Genomic DNA, 21,339 nt, shown 5'->3' with positions numbered 1-21,339 from the left:
CCATTAAAAATTGTTATCCCTTGCCCCGCATTGACGATTTGTTTGATCAACTTCAAGGAGCCAACTACTTCTCGAAGATAGATTTGCGATCCGGATATCACCAACTACGAGTGTTAGAGGAGGATGTCCCCAAGACAGCCTTCCGAACTCGTTATGGGCACTACGAATTTGTAGTGATGCCATTCAGATTAACTAACGCACCCGTTGTATTCATGGATCTGATGAATAGGGTGTGTCGTCCTTACTTGGATCAGTTCGTCATTGTCTTCATTGATGACATACTCATCTACTCTCGATGTAAGGAAGAACATAGTCAACATCTCCGTAAAATCTTAGAAACATTGCGATCGGAAAAGCTCTACGCGAAGTTCTCAAAGTGCGAATTTTGGATTCGGCGAGTCGAATTTTTGGGCCATGTAGTTAGCGAAGAGGGAATACACATGGACCCCTCCAAGATCAAAGCCATTGAGAACTGGTCAGCACCAAAGACACCTACCAAAATTCGTCAATTTCTAGGTCTAGCTGGCTACTATCGCAGGTTCATTCAGAACTTCTCCAGCATAGCAAAACCTCTTACAACCCTGACCCAGAAAGGCGTGGCCTTTGACTGGAAAGAGAAACAGGAAAGAGCGTTCCAAACGCTCAAACGAGCCTTCTGCACCGCCCCGATACTATCCCTCCCCGAAGGGATAGAATACTTCATTGTCTATTGCGATGCATCCAATCAAGGACTCGGATGTGTTCTGATGCAGCGGGGTAAAGTCATCGCCTATGCCTCGAGACAGCTGAAGCAACATGAGGTTAACTACACAACCCACGATCTTGAACTAGGAGCAGTTGTGTTTGCTCTGAAGATCTGGCGACATTACCTGTACGGTACAAAAAGTACGATCTTTACAGACCATAAGAGTCTACAACACATTTTCGACCAGAAAGAGCTCAACATGAGACAACGACGGTGGGTCGAGCTACTCAGCGATTACGAATGTGAAATTCGTTATCATCCGGGTAAAGCCAATGTAGTAGCCGACGCCCTAAGTCGGAAAGAATATTCTGGTCGTAGGGTCAAATCTTTGACTCTAACTATCCATTCACACTTGTCCATGCAAATAAAGGAGGCTCAGCTCGACGCTTTGAAACCTGAAAACGTGGCTGGTGAATCCCTTAGAGGGATGGATAAGAACTTAGAAGCCAAGGGTGGCGGAGCCTTATACCTCATGGATCGGATCTGGACATCGAAACACGGTGGCTTCAGAGACTTGGTCATGACCGAAGCTCACAACACTCGTTATTCTGTCCACCCATGTTCAGATAAGATGTATCTGGATCTTAAAAAGTTATACTGGTGGCCTAACATTAAAGCAGATATTGCTACCTACGTGAGTAAATGCCTTACTTGCGCAAAGGTTAAGGTCGAATACCAGAAACCCTCCGGTCTTCTACAACAACCGGAGATACCAGAATGGAAGTGGGAGCGTATCACTATGGATTTCATAACCAAGTTGCCCAAGACGACGGGTGGAATTGATTCCATATGGGTCATCGTCGATAGATTGACCAAGTCTGCACACTTCCTACCGATCAAAGAAACAGACAAGATGGAGAAACTTACCCGAACTTACATTAGGGAGATTGTAAGGCTGCACGGTGTTCCTTTATCTATCATCTCAGATCGAGATAGTAGATTCACTTCGAGGTTCTGGCAGTCATTACGAAATTCCTTAGGAACTAGGTTGGACATGAGTACAGCCTACCATCCACAGACCGACGGACAAAGTGAGAGGACTATCCAAACCTTAGAAGATATGTTGCGTGCCTGTGTGATTAACTTTGGAAAAGCTTGGGATACTCATTTACCCCTTGTCGAATTTTCCTACAACAACAGTTATCACACGAGCATAAAGGCAGCTCCATTCGAGGCCCTCTATGGCCGAAAGTGCAGATCCCATCTGTGCTGGGCTGAAGTGGGTGATACCCAGTTAGCTAAGGGACGAGTTTCCGAAAGCACTCTCACGGGTCCGGAGATCATTCCGGAAACGACAGAGAAGATCGTTCAAATTCGTGAATGATTGAGAGCCTCTAGAGACCGACAGAAAAGCTACGCTGACAAGCGTAGGAAACCATTGGAGTTCCAGGTGGGTGACCGAGTCCTACTGAAGGTCTTACCCTGGAAGGGCTTGATACGCCTTGGAAAGCGTGGGAAGCTCAATCCAAGATACATAGGGCCTTTCGAGATTCTCGCAAGAATCGGCCCTGTAGCTTATAAACTCAATATACCGCACGAACTCAATAACGTACATCCTACCTTCCACGTCTCAAACTTGAAAAAGTGTCTATTCCGACGAGACTCTTGTTATTCCACTCGATGAGATCGAGATCAACGAGAGCTTCAACTTCGTGGAGGAACCAGTAGAGATCATGGACCGAGAGGTCAAGCAAACGAAGCAGAGCTGTATCCCGATAGTGAAGGTGCGCTGGGACGCAAAGCGTTGACCGGAATTCACTTGGGAACGTGAGGATCAGATGAAATTGAAATACCCTCACCTTTTCGCTTAGTTATTTGTAACTTCTTATTTGCTTAAATTCTAATTTCGGGACGAAATTCCTTCTAACGGGGGGATGATGTGACAACCCGAAATTTCCATTATGTACCAACTATATCACTTCAATAGAAGTTATAGCAGTCACAGTTGATTTTCATACTTTTTGCGTAAGTTTGAGTAATTCAGGGTTTACACTTCAGAAAATATCAGGAGAGTGGGTGCACTAGGGTTTTGTGCAACACTGTTATTCCAACATTGTATTATATTAGAGATCATTTCTGGAATAAAAATATTTTCTACCAAATATATCTCAGGACTATAAATAGATTTATGAACCAAATTCATTCATTATTCACATTTCCAACTAGAGAAAAGCCATTTTCTCTCTCACAGATCTTCGAGTTTTTATCCCATATCATGAGTACCTCTTTCTAGTAGTGTTAGAATACTTATTATGTGTTTATATCATGATTTAGAAGGCTAAATCACTAGATCTAGGAGTTTAATCCCCAAGGTGTTCTTAGGCGGTAAACTCCCGAAACAAAGCCGAAACCGACCCTTATGTTATACAACTGCCTTAGACTCATATGTATGTGTGTTCGGGACAAGAAAACAACCATAAATCACCCATGTTTGGGGAGTTCACGGCCCAAGAGTTGCTTAGGCCGTAAACTCCCTTTTTGATGTCAAAATGGTGTTTTAAGGCCTCTAAAGCTTTAAGACTTTTATCAAGACTAGTTCCCATTTAATCTAAGGCCTTAAGCACATCAAAGAACATAAACAAATGAGAGTTTACGGCCCAAGTGTATCTTAGGCCGTAAACTCCATAGAAATGGACAAAAGGGGTGTTTTTAAGACACCTAAAGGCCTAGGCCTTTACAAGGAATTGTTTCCACTTAATTGAAGGACCAAAGCACATCATAATCACTTATCAAAGTGAGTTTACGGCCAAGGCTTTGCTCTTGGGCTGTAAACATGAAAGAATGGCACCAAAGTGTGCCTAGGGTCCTCATTTGCTTTAAACAATTGTCTAGAACCTATCCTTCAAATGCAAGAGGCTTGAAAACAACAAAAACACACCATACTTAGAGTTTACGGCCGTAAACTCTAAGGGGAATGGCCTTAGGGCCTTAAACTCCTAATTAGAGTATTTCTAGACCTTAAACTCTTCCAAGGACTTAACCACCAAGTTGGAATAATTCTAGGAATCATTTGGGACTTCAAAACACACAAAACACCCATGGTTGGGAGTTTACGGCCGTAAACTCAAGAGCATACAACCGTAAACTCCATGTGTGATTGTATATGGGGAGTAAACTCACATATAGGGTCCTTTGGAACCCTAAACACAAGTGCTTTGTCCCACATTAGCTTAGATGCAATCCTTATTACCTATAACACTTATATAAAGTGTTTATTTGTGTCTAGGCTGTCTTAACATTATCAATTAGTGATTTAAGACTAATTGAATGCATATATGTGTGATTATATGTTCATTAGGATCGTAGTGTGTGTACAAGTCCTCGTTTGACACCTAGCAATCCTATACCGTCCAGTTCATCCCAATCACCAACTACAGGTGAGTTCATACCCCTAATCAATGTTTTAAATGATTTTAAATGGTTTTATGGGGGGAAATACAAGTAGAAAACAGCATGTTATTAAATCATATATATGTATTTTATAACTGTGTTTTCATTCAACAGAATTTCACATACTGCAAAATGTGATGCATGAAACGGTTTTATATCTTAAAATAACTTGTTACCAAACGTTTTATATTTAAAATGTTTATCAAAATGACATCAAGTCACATTTATGTTGCTCAAAACCTAAGATATCTTACAAAACCAATTTACATTCTTGAACTAACTATGCATATACACTTATATTTATATATATGTATTGATGTTATAGTTTAAACCTTTCATCTAGTTTCCAACAATCTTGAATTGCAAGAGTGTATAAACTTACTCGAACAACCAATTACCTTTAAATTAACTATCATATGGATAGTTAGAGGATAACAAAACATTATTCCTATTACAAGGAATCACACAAGAGTCAGTTCAATCATGAGTCCTTACTAGTACCTTACCTGATACATGAGTACCTTTACATATGCTTACATGATACATGAACACATTACATGAGTACCTTTACGTAAATACCTTTACCTGTGTATACTTATTTGAATATTGTATCACGAATTGCGAGGATGATTTATTAGTACCTTCTGTGTAAATCTTCCTGCATATCCCTGTTACCTCGGGATATCTAGACAAGACCCTATCCCTAGTACCTCGGGATACCTAGATGGGTCTCTATCCCCAGTACCTCGGGATATACGTACGGGACTAACCATTCCGGAACCCATCTGTTAGCAACAGTGGGTGATGAACGTCTACGGATGCCTACGGTTATTACTTATACTAGGAGTACCTTTACAGGGACTAACCCTTCCTCCGCCCTGCTGCTGCTATAGAGGACAATTGGACAATCTTTGGATGTTCATTAGGTTATATAAGTCGTGTTAACCCTAGTATCTTGGGATAACAGTTACATATGCTGTGTTTGTCCTAGTACCCAGTGACAACACTTATAGTAGTACATTTTCCTGTTTACTTTATTTTGTGATACTTTCACATAAACGATGAGTTAGGCTAAGTACTTTTAGTACTAGTCAATAGAAAGTAAAAACTATCATTTTACTTACAAAACATTTGGGTCTTGGTAGAAGACTACATCTCAAACTGATAGAAAATAAGGGATTTTCTAGGGTTTTTCATACGTACATCAACATTTTCATTTAACGATTTACATGGCCTTCATAACAGATTTTCACAAACAAGGCAATGACACTTATATACTTATGAATTCACCAGCTTTAAAGCTGATACTCGCTTTCAAAATAACTTGTATTCTCAGGTCATCAGTAGACAGGTACGGAGGCCAGGTTTTGAGAAGACGGAGCAGACAAGTCTTGTGTTTTATTTTGATTGTATATTTTTGGTGTCTTACTACAATGAAAGAACACACATGTATTAAAACTTTACTTATAATGCGATGGATGATGTTGTTGCTTGTTTATTATATTACACTATTGTGATACTGTACATGACGTCCTCCACCCCTGAACGTTTCCGCCGTTCGTGGTTTTGGGGTGTGACATGTTGCCCCTGTCTTGACAATTGGAAAGTGGAAAGGTAAGAAGAGGAACGCTCCTTCTAAGAGCCACCATAAGGGAAAGTCCCATGATGGTACCTCTTCTAGTAGAACCAAAGCTGGCCCCGCTGCGCCCTCCTCCAACCCGAAGGATGCAAAGTGCTACTACTGCCATGAAAAGGGGCATTGGAAACGAAGCTGCCCGAAATATCAGCAAGATATCGAGGATGGGAAGATCTAGCCGTCCTTCACATCTATTTATACCATTCAATCTAATAACTCATTGCATGCTATTTCTTGGGATCTTGATACAGGATGTGGTTTTCACGTTTGTTCTGATTTGCAAGACCTAAGAAGAAACAGGGATGTGGAGCATGGGAAGAAAAAATTGATCATGGGGAACAGAACATCGTCGCCCGTCACCAAGATTAGATTTTACTCTTTAGTGCATAGTAGTGGGTTAGGACTAGATTTGAATATTTGTTGCTATTTGCCATAAATGGAAAGAAACATCATTTCTTTTCATGTTTTATATAAATAAGGATTTAGATTTTCGTTTGACAATGAAAAGGATTCTATTAATGCTTTCCTTAATGATGTTTTCTATTTTGAAGCATTGCGTTGTAATGGAATATATGAAACTGTGATGGTTGTAGACAACTTTGGAAATTATATGTTGCATATTGACTCTTCCAATAGTTTGGACAAAGCATGCTTGTGGCATTGTCGTCTTGGACATGTCAACAAGAAACACATAGCCCAACTCCAAAAGGATGGAGTGTTGGAGTCATTCGACCTTAGGGACGATGACGTGTGCGAGTCTTGATTACTTGGAAAGATGACCAGGTTACCCTTCACTGGTACTTGTGAAAGGGGTGAGGGTTTATTGGATCTCATACACACTGATGTGTCTAAGTCCATAACTATATCTGGTGTGTACTTGACCCAGTTGTAGCATGGTACTTTTGGGTTGCCTTCACCAAAGCAACTTGACTGGATGATTTATGGAGAAAGAGGTTATTATGGTTTATTAATATATTATAAGAATAATATATTAAAGGAGAAATCATATTAGTTAATTAATATTGGTCAATATTAATTAAGAAATTAATTTTATGATCAAAAGATATTAATTAAACTTAGGGGACTGGAATTCCAATTATAAGATAATTGGATTTTTGGTTGTGGATCATTTGGATTGAGGAATAGACGACATTAGGGTGGAAGCCCACCTTGAAATCATCCAAGGCCTTATTGCAGAAGGTTCCATTGGACTGCTTAAGGCCTAAGCTACCCAATTAGGGCTTTGACTGAAACCCTAGCAGCATCACTATATAAGGAACCCCTAGGGCTTCAGAAATCGGCCACTGGAAACCCTAAGAAGTCTTAGAGCTGATTTTGAGCCACCATCCTCTCTCTCAAAGATCATTCTTGTTCCCTTGGTGTTTGTGATCCATTAGAGGCATCACATTTGAGGTGCCAGGTTCTCATTAGCTAAGGATATTCAATCTACATACAAGGCAATCATCTAAACTTGTTTTCTTTGATATTTTCGAAATTTGTATGCTAGATCTAGGGTTTGTAAGCTTTGAATAATTTTCATGTACAATAGAGAAAACTAGATCCAAAGCTTTAGGGTTTTGCCTGTGCACCATAGGATTGTTGTGTTGCTCATAACCCATCAATTATATCATGATAATAATAATAATAATAATATCATTAGAGAGAATAATAGAGGATTATTAATACCTAAATACTCTGTAAACACTAAAGTAGGATAGTGTTGTCTAAACAAAGTCGGTATTAGGAGTTGAGAATTATAGTCTTACCTAGAGATAATATAAGACTTGCAAAAGAAGCTTAAGTTTAATTAAGTTAGACGATGGGTAGCGACTTCTTAAGAGTACATGCGAGACATGAACGAATGGTAGAATTCTGATATCCTTGATCTGAGAGCATGGATTAAGCATAGTCATTCTCCCATAATTCGAGAGTATAAATTAAGCATAGTCATTCATCCCAGATCCAAGAGTATGGATTAGGCATTGTCATTCAACCCTGGTATGAGAGTATTGATCAGGCATAGTCATATGTCAGTAATTCGAGAGTACGGATTCAACATTGTCATTCATTCCTAATTTGAGAGTATGAATTAGATATAATAATTTATTCCTGATCTGAGTATATGGATTAGGTAACACCATTCTTTTTTTAATCCGAGAGTATGGATTATGTTGTGGTATAGGAGTAAAATGTGAGGATCGACGGAATGAGGTAGATTCCTTATATGAGGTGTATTTGTATATTGGAATTTATAAGATATTGTTGGGTTTTAGTTCAAAAATAGTTTCATAAACTTGAAAAATATGGCAACGGAAGACTTTAACTTTTTGAAATAACATAAAAATTTTATACCCGCCAAGGATCATCTTGCAAGTTATGGAAAGATTAAAACACCAAAAAAAAAAGAGGTGAAGAATAACAACCTTTGTAGTTCTTCGGGTCCTCTGGGGAGGCTTGGAAGTTGATGAAGAATGTGGAACCTTTGAGACACCAACAACGACTCAACTTGATGTAGAATGCTAGTTCTTTGTATAAAACTCTTAAGCTTTGAAACAAACCCAAGTATGGTTCAAAGAGAGCAAAATCCAAGCATCAAATCTTCAAAGTGAAAGATTAGAGAAGATATGGAGAGGGAGGGAGAAACCCTCGGCCATAGCAAGAAAGAATAAAGCAATAACTTCAAGAGTGGAATCGTCATATTTATAGTGCCTAAAAGTGAAGTTATTAACCATTGGTTCCTTCAACTTTAGACAAACTTTTCTCCATGTCATAAGTATGTATCCCATGCCTTTAAAGCATGATTAGACAAGTCATATACTTCTTCTTTTTATAAATCACACCATATGATATATATTAAGTTACTTGCTAATGGAATTTATTATTTCCATGAAATAAATAATTTCCAATTTAATCATATGAGTTTTATTGAATATTTATTAAAATCAATTTCTAATAAATAATCAATTGTATCAAGTTGTTGTTAGTGTGACCCAGTAGTATCATATGTTATTTAGTAATATCACTTTAATATGACTCTTGAGCATACTAGGCCTTTCAGAGATATATATATATATATATATATATATATATATATATATATATATATATATATATATTGTGTGTGTGTGATGAGTTTATAAAACTCTTTGATCGATTAGATCTTTATAACAGGCAAATCAAGAAAGTAAAAAACAGTGAGATAAAAACACAAGAATGGATCTGAATGAGTCGAATGATTCAATTAACTCAATCCTCAGCAGAGCTCGATGAAGAACTTCTGCTGTAGAGGATTCTAGGGTTATAAAAGATTAGAATTATAAACTCTATCAAATCTTACGTTAAAGAATGCATGCAAGCATCTATAAATAATAAACCCTACAAAGAACTCACGGATGGACAGGCCCATATCGGAGACAAAACTGGACTAGCTAACGAGCCCAACGATGCAACACTAACTGGACCTAACAATCTCCCCCTTTGCGTCAATTGGAGCGAGACTATCACTTCTTCTTGCTGGGGCCAGCTGTCGGAACCTTCTTAGTGGTATCAAATAGACGAGGGATAAGAGCTAGGATTGTTTGTCTGAAAAGAATGTACCACTAAATCATATCATCAAAGTACTTCTTGTCATCTGCCGAATTCTGCTTGCAACGATGAATGATCCCTAAGACATGTTTCAGGCATGCAGTGGTGTAGAGATGTTTGTCTGCCAAAGAGAACAGGCATTTTTAGCATTCGTTTCTGGTAAACATAATAGAGTTTCTCTTCGGGTCTATCTTCCCCATCTGCATCATGTTTAGGTCACTGGCAGAGCCAACAGGTGAGATAGTAGGCTTTTTCTTGAAGACACTTGCGGTCTACTGATCCATCTTGGCAACTTCCATTATGTAGCAGACAAGCATCCTCTTGAAGTGGTCAATTATAGGACCATACTACACTTCATTTGTGAGAAGGATGTTGTGCAAAATTATCCAGTCATGTGGATTCAAGTTGGGAAGATCGGCAAGCGAAATGGCATGTTCGGTCTTGGCAGAACCTCTCAGCACCTTAAATCGAACGTTAGTGAAGTTCCCTTCCCGATACGGCTTGAGGACCCAAACATTGATTATCTTCTGAGTGCTCCATGTTTGATACTGTGGTTCAGCAGCCCTCAGATAGAATTCGACCAAATCCCTGTCAACCTTAGGATGAGGATGAGGGAACTCGGCAATGTTGTCAAAGACATGAAAGATGAAGGCCTTTTGGGTCAGTGGCATGTCGAACTGAGAATCGACAGAATTAATGTGATGTAGTGAGATCACTGGTTCAAGCCACAAGATGCTTGGGGTTTCAATTGCTTCTTTCAGCAATTTCTCAAGAGTCCATGGAGGAAAAAGAGTTTTCCTACTCTCAAGAAGGTTGTGAGCCTCTTTCTGTTTTCTTTCAGCTTCTTCAGCCTCTCTAGCCACCTGAGCGCTTATATTGGCATCCTTATCTCGACCTTGCTTCTTTAAAAGATCGGCAATGGTCTCTTTATCGTCATCACTCTCTTCAGCAATTTTCTTCCCCTTATCTTTGACACCCAAACCTGAGGCTTGGTCTGTTGGAGGAGGTTCGGTTGTTTTTGTTGTTGTAGAAGTAGGAGGCGGTTGAGATACATTTTCTCCCCCTTGTTTCGGAATGGACACGAAGTCAAGGAGCCCTTCAATCTTGCTCAGGAGAGAAAGGGCAGGAGCAAGATTTTCTGCAAGATCACGCCTCACAGAGTAGTTTAGTATCAGATCATGTGCTTCCAAGATGTTTGAAATGGCTGCATGGACATCCGAAACACATGAAGACACAATCTCTCATTCAGATCGAAGAGATTCAATCTCCTTTTGAGAATTGGAGAGTTGAAGACTCTTGACCTTAAGATCAGTGGTCTTTCTAGCAAGAGCGTCCATGAGAGAATTTTTAGCAGCAAGATCTTCATGGAGCTTAGTCAGTTGCTCCTCAATCGTCGCCTTAAATGATGAGTTGTCGTCGGAGAGAGTTTGACGAAGAGTGGCGAAGGACTTCAGTTCTGAGGCAACTGAGGTAGCCAGCTGGTTGACAATGGGGTCAAGCTTCATTTTGGTGGCTTCCGCAGTTTCCTGTAAAGACTGCAAAAGTGAGGAAGCATCAGTAAATAGTTTTTTGACTTTTTCGGTCGCAGCCGCACAGGCTTTGGTGGATGCATCAATTGCGGCAGTAGCTGAGCTTAGAGAAACTTCATGAGCTTTGGAAAAAGCATCAACAATCTTCTGAATAGCAACTTCAGAAATGGTAGACTATGATGAAGAAGAGGAGGCAATGAGCGAATCAATCTTCTCGTGAAGCTCCTTGAGATGCTTTTTGGTGACCGGAGCATCATCATCGTCGTCACTCTGCACCTGATACGGACTGTAGTAGACCGAATCAAATGTCATGTCCTCCCCACCAAGAAATGGTTCTTCATCCTCTGCTGGCTGAGAAGGAGATGAGGGGGGAGGTGAGGGTGGAGGCTCGGTAGTGGAGGTAGGTTCGGGTTGTGATGTATGTTCGGTAGTGGGAGTGGGTTCGGGTGCGTCAGTAGGAGCCCCCGTATCAGATACGTTGGTTCTTACTTCTGCGGTTGTGGTGGTGGCTTCTGTAAAAATGGGAGGGGGTACTGGGATAGAGGTAGGTGGTATTTGAGTGGTGGAGGTTATGGGGGGAATGGAAATAGGAATGGCGACCGGTGGAGAAGAGATAGGTGAACTGGAAAAATGAACTTTTGGGATAGGCGATCGTGGAGGAGTGTTACCACGAGGGGACTCGTCAGAGTCTGAATTTTCTTCCTCAGATTCGCTTGAGGAGGAAGCTAATATCAGCTTTCACCTGGGTTGGGTTTTTCTCTTCTTCAGTGGAGGAGATTGAACAGCCTTGGTAGTTTTATGTTTCTTGGGAGAAGGGCCTTTCGCTCCCTTGCCAACCTGCTTGTCTTTGCCTTTTTCATTCTTCTTTCCCCTTGGAGCAGGCTTGTCAGCTTCGTGAATGGATTTGATCATCTCAGGAGTGAGCTCTCTAGGACCAGAGCGACGAAACTCCTTGTAGGTTCGGATGATACGGCTGTCGGCAGGAACATCTCCAAACATCGACTCTGGGATGGAGCCAATGAACTGAAATTTCGATGCATCGGAGACTATTATCTTCGTGGTATGGAAAGTACCAATCGAAGACAGTGGAGAATCAGCAACAATAGGGACGTGATACTTGTCCATCACCCATTTTGTGACTAGAGTCCAGAAGCAAGCATAGGAGATCTCGGAATGCCGAGATGTAGAGGCCAGACTCTGAATCAGCTGCTGCCATAGGACCGACCCATAGTCCAGGTTGATACCGTTGTAGACCCCATAAAGAATCGTGATGAACAGATGACTCGCTCCGTCTGATCCGGCACTGCGTTCAGATAACCCTTTGAACAGCACAGTAAATAACCCGTTCCACTGAGGAGGCAGGCATGATTTCTTGAACTTAGTGACCGTTGTCAGCACCTTAGTATATCCCATATTGTAGAACATAGAAAAAAGTGACCCACTAGAATGGATTCAGGGTTAACCCTAGATGAATCGGGTTCAAACCATAAAAGTGAGCAGAATCGCTGCTTGGAGATTGACGCCTTGTGATCAAGAATGTCGAAGAAGATTCTATCGACAGACTTATCGTAAGGAGCAGTGGCGAAAATTTGGGATAAACACTCCATAGGAACAGCTTCAGCTTTGGTGAGAGCAGGAGCAAGCAGCGAGTATTTGAGGCATTCAATGATCAGGAACATGAAGGCATCATAAACCTAGGGAGTAAGATCGATGATCAAACTCTGTTGGGGACGAATCGGCAGGATGTGGGATGTGGCATGAACAGATGATGAATCCGCCATTGAAGTGAAGAAGTTACCTTTTATACTGTGGCGAGAGGAGAGAGAAGAATCTGTTCCTAAATCTTCGAGGGAAATACGAAGGGTTTTTCAAAAGTGATTGATGCATGACAGTTGGTAGCATCGATGATTACACATGAGAGAGAATAATTGTCCCAATTCACACGCCTTCCCATCAGGTGCCGTTTTTAAACGAAACGGTTCCACTTCGCACGCCTGTCCTTCAAGCGTCGTTTGAAAATAAAATCCATTGGACTCCCGCCTGAGTCAGCATCTTATCCTTTTAGAGTGAACGTCATCTTAAGCAAAATTACCACGTGGATCAATATGAGCCACAGTTCTTTTATAACTTCAAATCCCATAAAAAAACTTGTAACTAATGAAACCAGACATTTGGAAAATCAAAAAGATTTTCGTGCTTAGTGTGTAAAAGAAAAGGAAATAAAGCAACACATATGAGGGAATTTGTGATGTTAGTAAAGACACGAAACAATGGATCCCGGGCACGAATCTCTTCCTTCAAAGTCAAGAGAGACTTTAAAGTGTTTGTGTGGTTTCCCGTTGAATAACGACCAGACACTTATTGAGAAGTGTTGAAAGGCTTCTTGTAATCAGGCTAATTTGGGTGGCTTTCGCTTCAGTTCAGAATTCCTGATCTTGATATAAGACAGAAATCGAACGAAGTACTTGTGAGACCAATGTAGTCTGTTGAACAAGTAGGTTTGAAATAATTTAAGTGGAAATGTAAAATAGTTTATGTAAAATCTCAAAAAAAAATTAAAACTGGATTCCAAGGGAAGATATGTTATGGGATTTAACAATTTCATAGGAATCACACAAAAGGCAATTAGAGATTTCACTTTCCATCCCTATGAATAAGTCCGTTAATTCATAAGTGAAAGCTAGAGCAAAGTTGATTGTTCACCGTCAATGCATAGTAGGTATTGAATTGTGGGTTTCACTTAGTACGTAGTGGCACGAAGCTAAGATCATAAACACAGAAATTGTGTAACCATAAACCTCAGTGGTAATTTCTGAGAGTCTCAAGGGTTACGTTTATGAAGCGAATAAGATGGAGAAAAGTAGTGTAGATGGTGTAACGAAACCAAAGTACCTCTGCTGTTTAAAATAAGGACCAAGCAGAAAACTCTTATCTCATGTGAGAAGAGAGTTCGGTAGCTCATGATTAGAATAAATATGAAAGCCTAATTGGGAAGACAAGGTTTGTATGTACCAAATCAGTAAGGCTATTATTCAGAATCAGGTGAGGCTTTGGACACATACAACAGCATGCTTCTAGGGACACTTAACTAATCAAATAATTTCCCCACAAATATCCACACAAAAATATGAGACACAAAACAAAACAAAAAAAAATATCGAACAAATAAAAAAATGTTTTTGGAGTTTTTGATTTCACAAAAAAATAAGAAAAAGATTTTGGAATTTTTGATATAAAGAAAAAAAAATAAAAAAAATGAGACACACAAAAAAAAATTTGGAACCGAACCCGAGCGTTCGGTCTATTTCGGTTGCAAAAAAAATAAGTTTGAAAAAGAAAAGAACTTTTGAAAATAAGAGAGATGAATTTGAGAAAATGATACAAAAGGTTTACGACCAAAGAAACTACCTTTGAGTGATAAGCGAAGATCAGATAATAGGACAGAACCCGAGCGTTCGGTTCATTTCGGCACACATGTGAACCGAACCCGAACGTTCGGTTCATTTCGCTTCCGACTTTTAATTTTGAGAAGTAGTTTTTTGTACTGACTCCGATTCCATCATTCCTAGCCCTTGTAGAATTTTATTGAAAGATGCTTCAGGAAGAGCTTTGGTGAAGATGTCAGCCAGTTGATCAGTGGTTCGAACAAAGTGAATTTCGACGTTCCCATCTTCCACATGATCCTTAATAAAGTGATACCTCAGTGCTATATGCTTGGTCTTGGAATATTGCACTGGGTTATGACAGATCCTAATTGCACTTTCAGAATCGCAGTATAGTGGGATATTTTTCATATTGTGTCCATAATCCCGGAGCTGGCTTTGGATCCAAATCACTTGAGATGTACAGGAGGCAGCTGCGATGTACTCTGCTTTGGCTGTAGACAGAGAAACACATGTCTGTTTCTTGAATTTTCAGCTAACCAACTTCCCGTCTAGGAATTGACAGCCTCCAGTGGTGCTTTTCCTGTCTAAACCACAACCTCCAAGGTCTGCATCTGAGTAGGCTTGAACGAAGAAACCTGAGTTTGATGGATACCATAAACAGAGGGAGGTGGTTCGTTTCAGATACCAGAGTATGTTTTTCACTGCAAGCAATTGTGGTTCACGAGGATTTGCCTGAAACCTAGCACAGTAACACACAGAAAACATTATATCAAGCCTGCTAGCAGTGAGGTACATTAAAGAACCAATCATCTGGCGATATAACGTAATACCGACTGCCGGTTTTTCCAAGGATGGTGTGAGCTTGGTGCCGAACGCCATTGGAACTTTAACCTTTGAGTCTCCCATCATGCCGAATTTAGCAAGAAGAGTCTTGGTGTAAGCTTCATGGTTGATAAAGATGCCTTCGGGTCCTTGTCTAATATTTAAACCAAGGAAAGAGTTAATCGGACCCATTGAGCTCATTTCAAATTTAGTCTCCATTAGCTTTATGAATTCAGCTGTTAAGCTAGGATTCGTTGAGCCAAAGATGATATCATCAACATAGATTTGAACAATCATAAGGTGGTTACCTTCCTTCTTACGAAAGAAGGTTGGGTCAACTGAACCTTGTTTGAATTTTGACATCTTTAAGAACTTGGTTAGCGTTTCATACCATGCCCTAGGTGCTTGTTTCAGACCGTAAACTGCCTTGTCCAGAATATAACAGTGATTGGGGTGCTTTTCATTAACAAAACCCTGAGGTTGCTCCACGTAAACCGTTTCTTCAAGTTCTCCATTTAGAAAGGCGCATTTTACATCCATTTGGTAGACCTCGAAGTTCTTGTGTGCAGCGTAGGCAAGAAATATTCAAATAGATTCCAGCCTCGCTACCGGAGCAAAAGTTTCCTCATAATCAATTCCTTTTTCCAGGCAGTATCCTTTCACCACGAGATGAGCTTTGTTTCGAATCACATTACCTTCCTTGTCAATTTTGTTTCTGAATACCCATTTGAGACCAACAACTGAGGCATCGTTAGGAGTTCGAATAAGGTGCCATACCTTGTTTCTTTCGAACTCGTTGAGTTCATCTTGCATAGATTGAACCCAGTCAGAATGATCAAGAGCAGTATTTACTATCTTCGGTTCAACTTTTGATATGAAAGAATTATACATGTAGAACTCTACTTTGGAGAATAGAGATGTTTGCTTTGCCTTTAGTTGGGATAGGGTCAGGACCTTTTCAGAGACATTACCCACTATTTGAGATACAGGATGATCTATGGTCCATTTAACAAGAGGAGGGTAATTTGGACCATAGGATGGATCCAATTCAGCATTGACCATTTCTTCCAATCCAGATTGACTATCGTCATCGTAGAACATATCGGAGTTCTCCCCCTCGACTGATGAGCTTTCAGGTGTAGCTGGACTTTCTGGTGCTATAGGACTTTCGGGTGTAGATGAGCTTTCGGGTGGTGTTGAGCTTTTGGGTGCTATTGAGCTTTCGGGTGCTATAGGTCTTTCGGGTGTTGTTGAGCTTTCAGGTGTTGTTGAGCTTTTGGGTGCAACTGGAATAGAATTCTCCCCCTCAAATTGTGAGCTCAGTTGTTTTGAAGAAAGTGGATTCTCCCCCTCAACTGAAGCCCCTTGCTGAGGAGGTTCGTTTGGAACTTGTTCTCCTTCACCCATTCGTTTGGCGGCATCTTCGACAATTTGCTTCGGATGGTCGACTTTGTTGTCTGCTGCCTTGGCTTCCGAGAGAGTGGCTTTCTCAGGTTCATCGAATAATTCCACAAACTGATCGAACAAATTAGAAATCGAGGCCGTGACTTGACCTGTTTGGGAGAAAATCTCTCCAATTGCTTCTTCAGTAAACTTTATCTTCTTGACGTAGCTGTCATCGAAAGTCACATAATATGTTTCTTCAATTTTTCTGGAACGCTTATTTAAAACCCGGTATGCTTTTGAAGTAAGAGAGTATCCCAGAAAAATTCATTCATCAGCTTTAACGTCAAACTTGTTACGATGTTCTTTGGAGTTGAAGATGAAGCATCGTGAACCGAATACATGGAAGAATTTTACGTTCGGCTTCCTGTTATTGATCATCTCATAAGGAGTAAGAGAGAAGCGGTTGTTGAGATAAGACCTGTTCTGCGTAAAACATGCTGCAGTAATAGCATCAGCCCAGAAATGTAAAGGAAGAGAAGTGAAACTTAGCATCGTTCGGGCCGCCTCACACAAGGATCGGTTTCGTCTTTCAACAATTCCGTTCTGTTGAGGCGTGTAGGGGGCTGAGAAGTTGTGACTGGTTTCTTTTTCTGCCAAAAAGTCTTCAAATTCTTTGTTCTTGAACTCCAGTCCATTGTCGCTCCTGATGTTGCGAACGACTTTTCTCAGTTGCACTTCAACCTGCTTAATAAACATCTTTAGCTTAAGGGTAGCCTCAGATTTGTGCCTCAGAAAGAACACCCATGTAAAACGTGAGAAATCATCAACAATAACAAGTATATACTTGCTACCGCCAATGCTTTCGATTGATGATGGACCACACAAGTCAATGTGAAGCAACTCAAGTGGTTCAACAACTTTTGTGTTTATAATGGATGGGTGACTTTGACGACTTTGCTTCCCCATTTCACACGCAGCGCACAAATGTTCTCGATCAAACTTGAGCAATGGGAGACCCCTAACATGACCTCCTGTGACAAGCTTGTTGATTTCTTTGAAGTTGAGATGTGAGAGCCTTCGGTGCCACAACCAGCTTTCGTCAGAATGAGCTTTGGATAAAAGACATATAGCTGGATTTTCTTTGATTGGTTTGAGATTGAGAGGAAACATTTCGCCTTTGCATTCTGATTTGAGAATCACCCTTTTTAATTTCTTCTCTATGATTTCTGAACCTTCATCGTCAAATGAAACTTTGAGACCGGTACCTCCTACCAGTTGAGACACACTGATGAGATTATGTTGTAGCCCTTCAACGTACGCCACCTTTCTTATTGTGAAGTCTCCATTGGTTATCATCCCATAACCCTTTATCGTTCCATAGGAGTTGTTGCCGAACTTGACATTCCCACCATTCTGAAGAGATCGAAATTCTCTTAGCTCTTCCTTCCTTCCTGTCATGTGACGTGAGCAGCCACTGTCAATGTACCATTCTTCGTCGAATTGTTCGTTACTAATAACCTGCACAAATTAAGCAGATTTAGGAACCCAAAGTTTCTTGGGTCCACGTGAGCCATTCACAGGAACAGGAATAGTACGAGAAACATCAACAAGATATGTTCTTTTTATTAATGTCGTTTCATCTTTCCTCTTAATAGTGTATACTTTGATTTTGTTAGGATTAGCTACAGTCGTTTTGGTTTCAGGTTTTGGCGTTTGGGCCTTAGACTGCTTTCGGTCATTCTTGACAGAGGAAATCTTCGATTTTCCTTTCAAATTCGTTGAAGATTTTGAGTTTTGCGCCGGAACAGAATAGGATTTAAAAAAGGATCGAGAATGAGAGGAATCAGAATGAGAGAGTTTGGACTGGGAGTCTTTCCTGATTTGAGGTTCTAAGTGACCCTTTTGTTTATGGTCATCAAAGGGACCGAACCTGGATCTTCGGTAGCTGTTGCTTTCGGGACCGAACCTGTCCTTTCGGTTGCTGTTTCTCTCTGAACCGAACCTTTCCTTTCGGTTGCTGTTGCTCTCTGAACCGAACCTTTCCTTTCGGTTGCTGTTGCTCTCTGAACCGAACCTGTCCTTTCGGTTCTATTCCTCATGCGGCCTGAAAGTCTTTTTCTCTGGCTTTGAATTTTTATCATGATAGGAGAAATGGGCGTTTTGAGATTGCCAAAACTGCTTTCGCTTTGAGAGATTCTTTTTGTATCTCAGATTCCTCTGCTGCTTTTGATTTTTCACTTGTTTCGGCTGTCTGTGGATGTTAGCCTTTTGCTTTAGCTTCATGTCAGCTGGTTCATTTTTCACAGATGATGTTTCTCTTGTGGAAGTGACTTCTTCTACAGGTATTTCTTTTGTGCCACTAGTGCTTGGCACGTCAAAGTTGTCAGGCTTGTTCAGCGGCTCTGGTACATATCTTCCTTTTGTTTTCCAGGACGTCCGCTCTGACAGACCAAGTGTTTCTTCGGCATTATCTATAGGAGCAGACCAGAAAAACTCATCACAGCCATCTGCGTTATCTTCGTTTACTATGGCAGTGAGTTCGGCTGTTTGATGCTCGGTTACTCCTGTGACCTTATATACTTGATTTGGTGTTGTTCTCACCTTTTGGTACACAACAACCTTTTCTTCAAGAATCGGGGACTTATTTTGGGACAGACGAGCAAACTCCACAGAATTTTCAGAAAGCAAAATTTTGTGGTTTTCGGGTTCGCTCTTGACAAACTCAGAACAATCGACTTCATCCTCTACAGAAATTTCACTCATATCATCGTCCTCATTAAGTTCAGATGCGTTTTCAACATCAATTTTATTTTCTGAACTTAAATTGGCACTCAATGAATCAAATTTTTGTATGGTTTCCGTCCTTAGTTTCAGCTTATCGTTTTCATCCAAAAGATTTTTCAGCATGTCCTTATGGTCTTTGGACTTTATGAAAGACTCTATTTTGTCCAGACCGTACATATAGGTAGGATTCACATCATCAGACGATACAACACTTTCACAGTTGTATGCTTCAGCATCGATTTCATCCTCCTTAAACTCAAGGAAGGGTAAAATCATGCGATGTATTTTCTGCCCTATTTCACAATTCAGATGCAGTTGAGTAATGTTAGCATAAAGTCTTTTAGCAATCAAACAAAAAACATTTCTTTGTTTTAAAAGTTTCAAATTGTCTCTTTGTAAATAAATGTTTTCATCCTTAGACTTAATCAGCTCCGACTCCTTCTGCTCAATCCATATCCTTCGCTCCTCACTCTTGGATGACACCCTTCTTATTTGGTCAGTTAGGTTAGAATTGGTGACCCGTGTTTGAGTTAAACAACTATCCAGATTTGAGATTCTTGAATTTAAGTTATTTAATTCCTTTTCATATGATTTCTGTGGAACTTTGAATGAAATAAAAAGAGATTGTACCTTCTTGATCAATTCATCAAGTTCATTGATCTGCACACTGAGAGGTTTTGCTGTGAAGCATAAGTCCTCTCGCTCCTTGGTGTCCTCATTTCCACCATCAATATTGTATCCCCTTATGTGAGATACATCAGTCACCACCAGACACTTTCCACTGCTTTCACCGCCTCTTGCGACATACGCCTTTCCATGTGAAGGCTTTCTCACCTCATCATCTTTTGAGTCGGTCGACCACACCTGTACGCCACCGAACTCGTCATCCTTTGCCGAACCCTGTACAATAAGAGCATTCATAGAAGGATTAGTAGCAGCTTTCTTCCTCTTGATCTCTTCCAGCTTTTTCATCAAGATTGCCACTTCATCTTTCTCTGCCATTTTCTTCAGAACACAATCTTTGGCATAATGATTCTTTCCTCCACAGTAATAGCAGCTGACACCAGAATCTCCTTCAACCTTCGCCTCTTTCTTTGGTTCCTCAGTCTTCAGCTCCTCCCTTACTTTTTCTGAACTGTAGCTTCCCTGCCAATTTCGGTTCTTATTGGTAGGAAACCTCTTCTTGATGAACCTTTTTGGATTGGACACCATCATAGCATAATCTTCTGAAGTAAGATTGTAGTCCTCTAGGTTCAGATCTTCCTCTTCTACTACATTCTTGCTTTTAGACAGGAGGGCCAAGGACCCCAAATTTGAGACCACATTCTTCTCTTGCATCACTATCTTTTCTTGGGATTTCAGAGTTCCCACCAGTTTTTCCAGAGAATATGACTTGAACTGCTCATGAGCTTTAACTGTAGACACGACAGCTCTCCATTCGGATCTTAAACCATTCAAAAAGGTGACCTTCTGTTCAATCAACTTCCTTTCGATATCATGTTTGATCATCTTTCTAAGAAGATGATTGAAGCGATCAAACGTCTGTGTGACGGACTCATCGGAAGTTTGCTTAAACTCTCCAAACTCAGACAAAAGTAAGGTTTGAATAGAGTGCTCCAAATCTTCATCTGTGGAATACAGCTCTCGCAGCCGATCCCAGATTTCTTTAGCGGTACTGCAGGAACTCACCAACCTAAACGTGTCAGATTGAAGAGCGAATCGGATCAGTCTTAATGCTTTGATGTTGCACTGAAACTTCTCCTTTTCGTCTTGAGCAACGTCTTTTACATCTTTTAACAGATCATTATACTGTTTCTGAGTTTTAATGATTCTGGATGTTCCTGAGTGAGCAAATGGTCCAAACACAATAGCTTCCCAAATAAGATACCCATTATCTTCAGATCCGATGATATAGTCTTCAAAATGATGAGCCCAAACTTCGTAATCCTGGATGTAAAGAATAGGAATCTTTGTTGTTGATCCAATACTGTTTGAGATGTTGATAGGATTAGATTGATAATCGTCCATGCTTGATCATTTAACCTGTTTGAAAGATCAGACTTGTAATATGTAATA

Source organism: Lactuca serriola, chromosome 9 (assembly GCF_051521515.1).
Source record: "Lactuca serriola cultivar US96UC23 chromosome 9, Lser_US96UC23_V15, whole genome shotgun sequence".
Classification (NCBI taxonomy): Eukaryota; Viridiplantae; Streptophyta; class Magnoliopsida; order Asterales; family Asteraceae; genus Lactuca; species Lactuca serriola.
Note: the sequence above shows the minus strand (reverse complement) of the source record.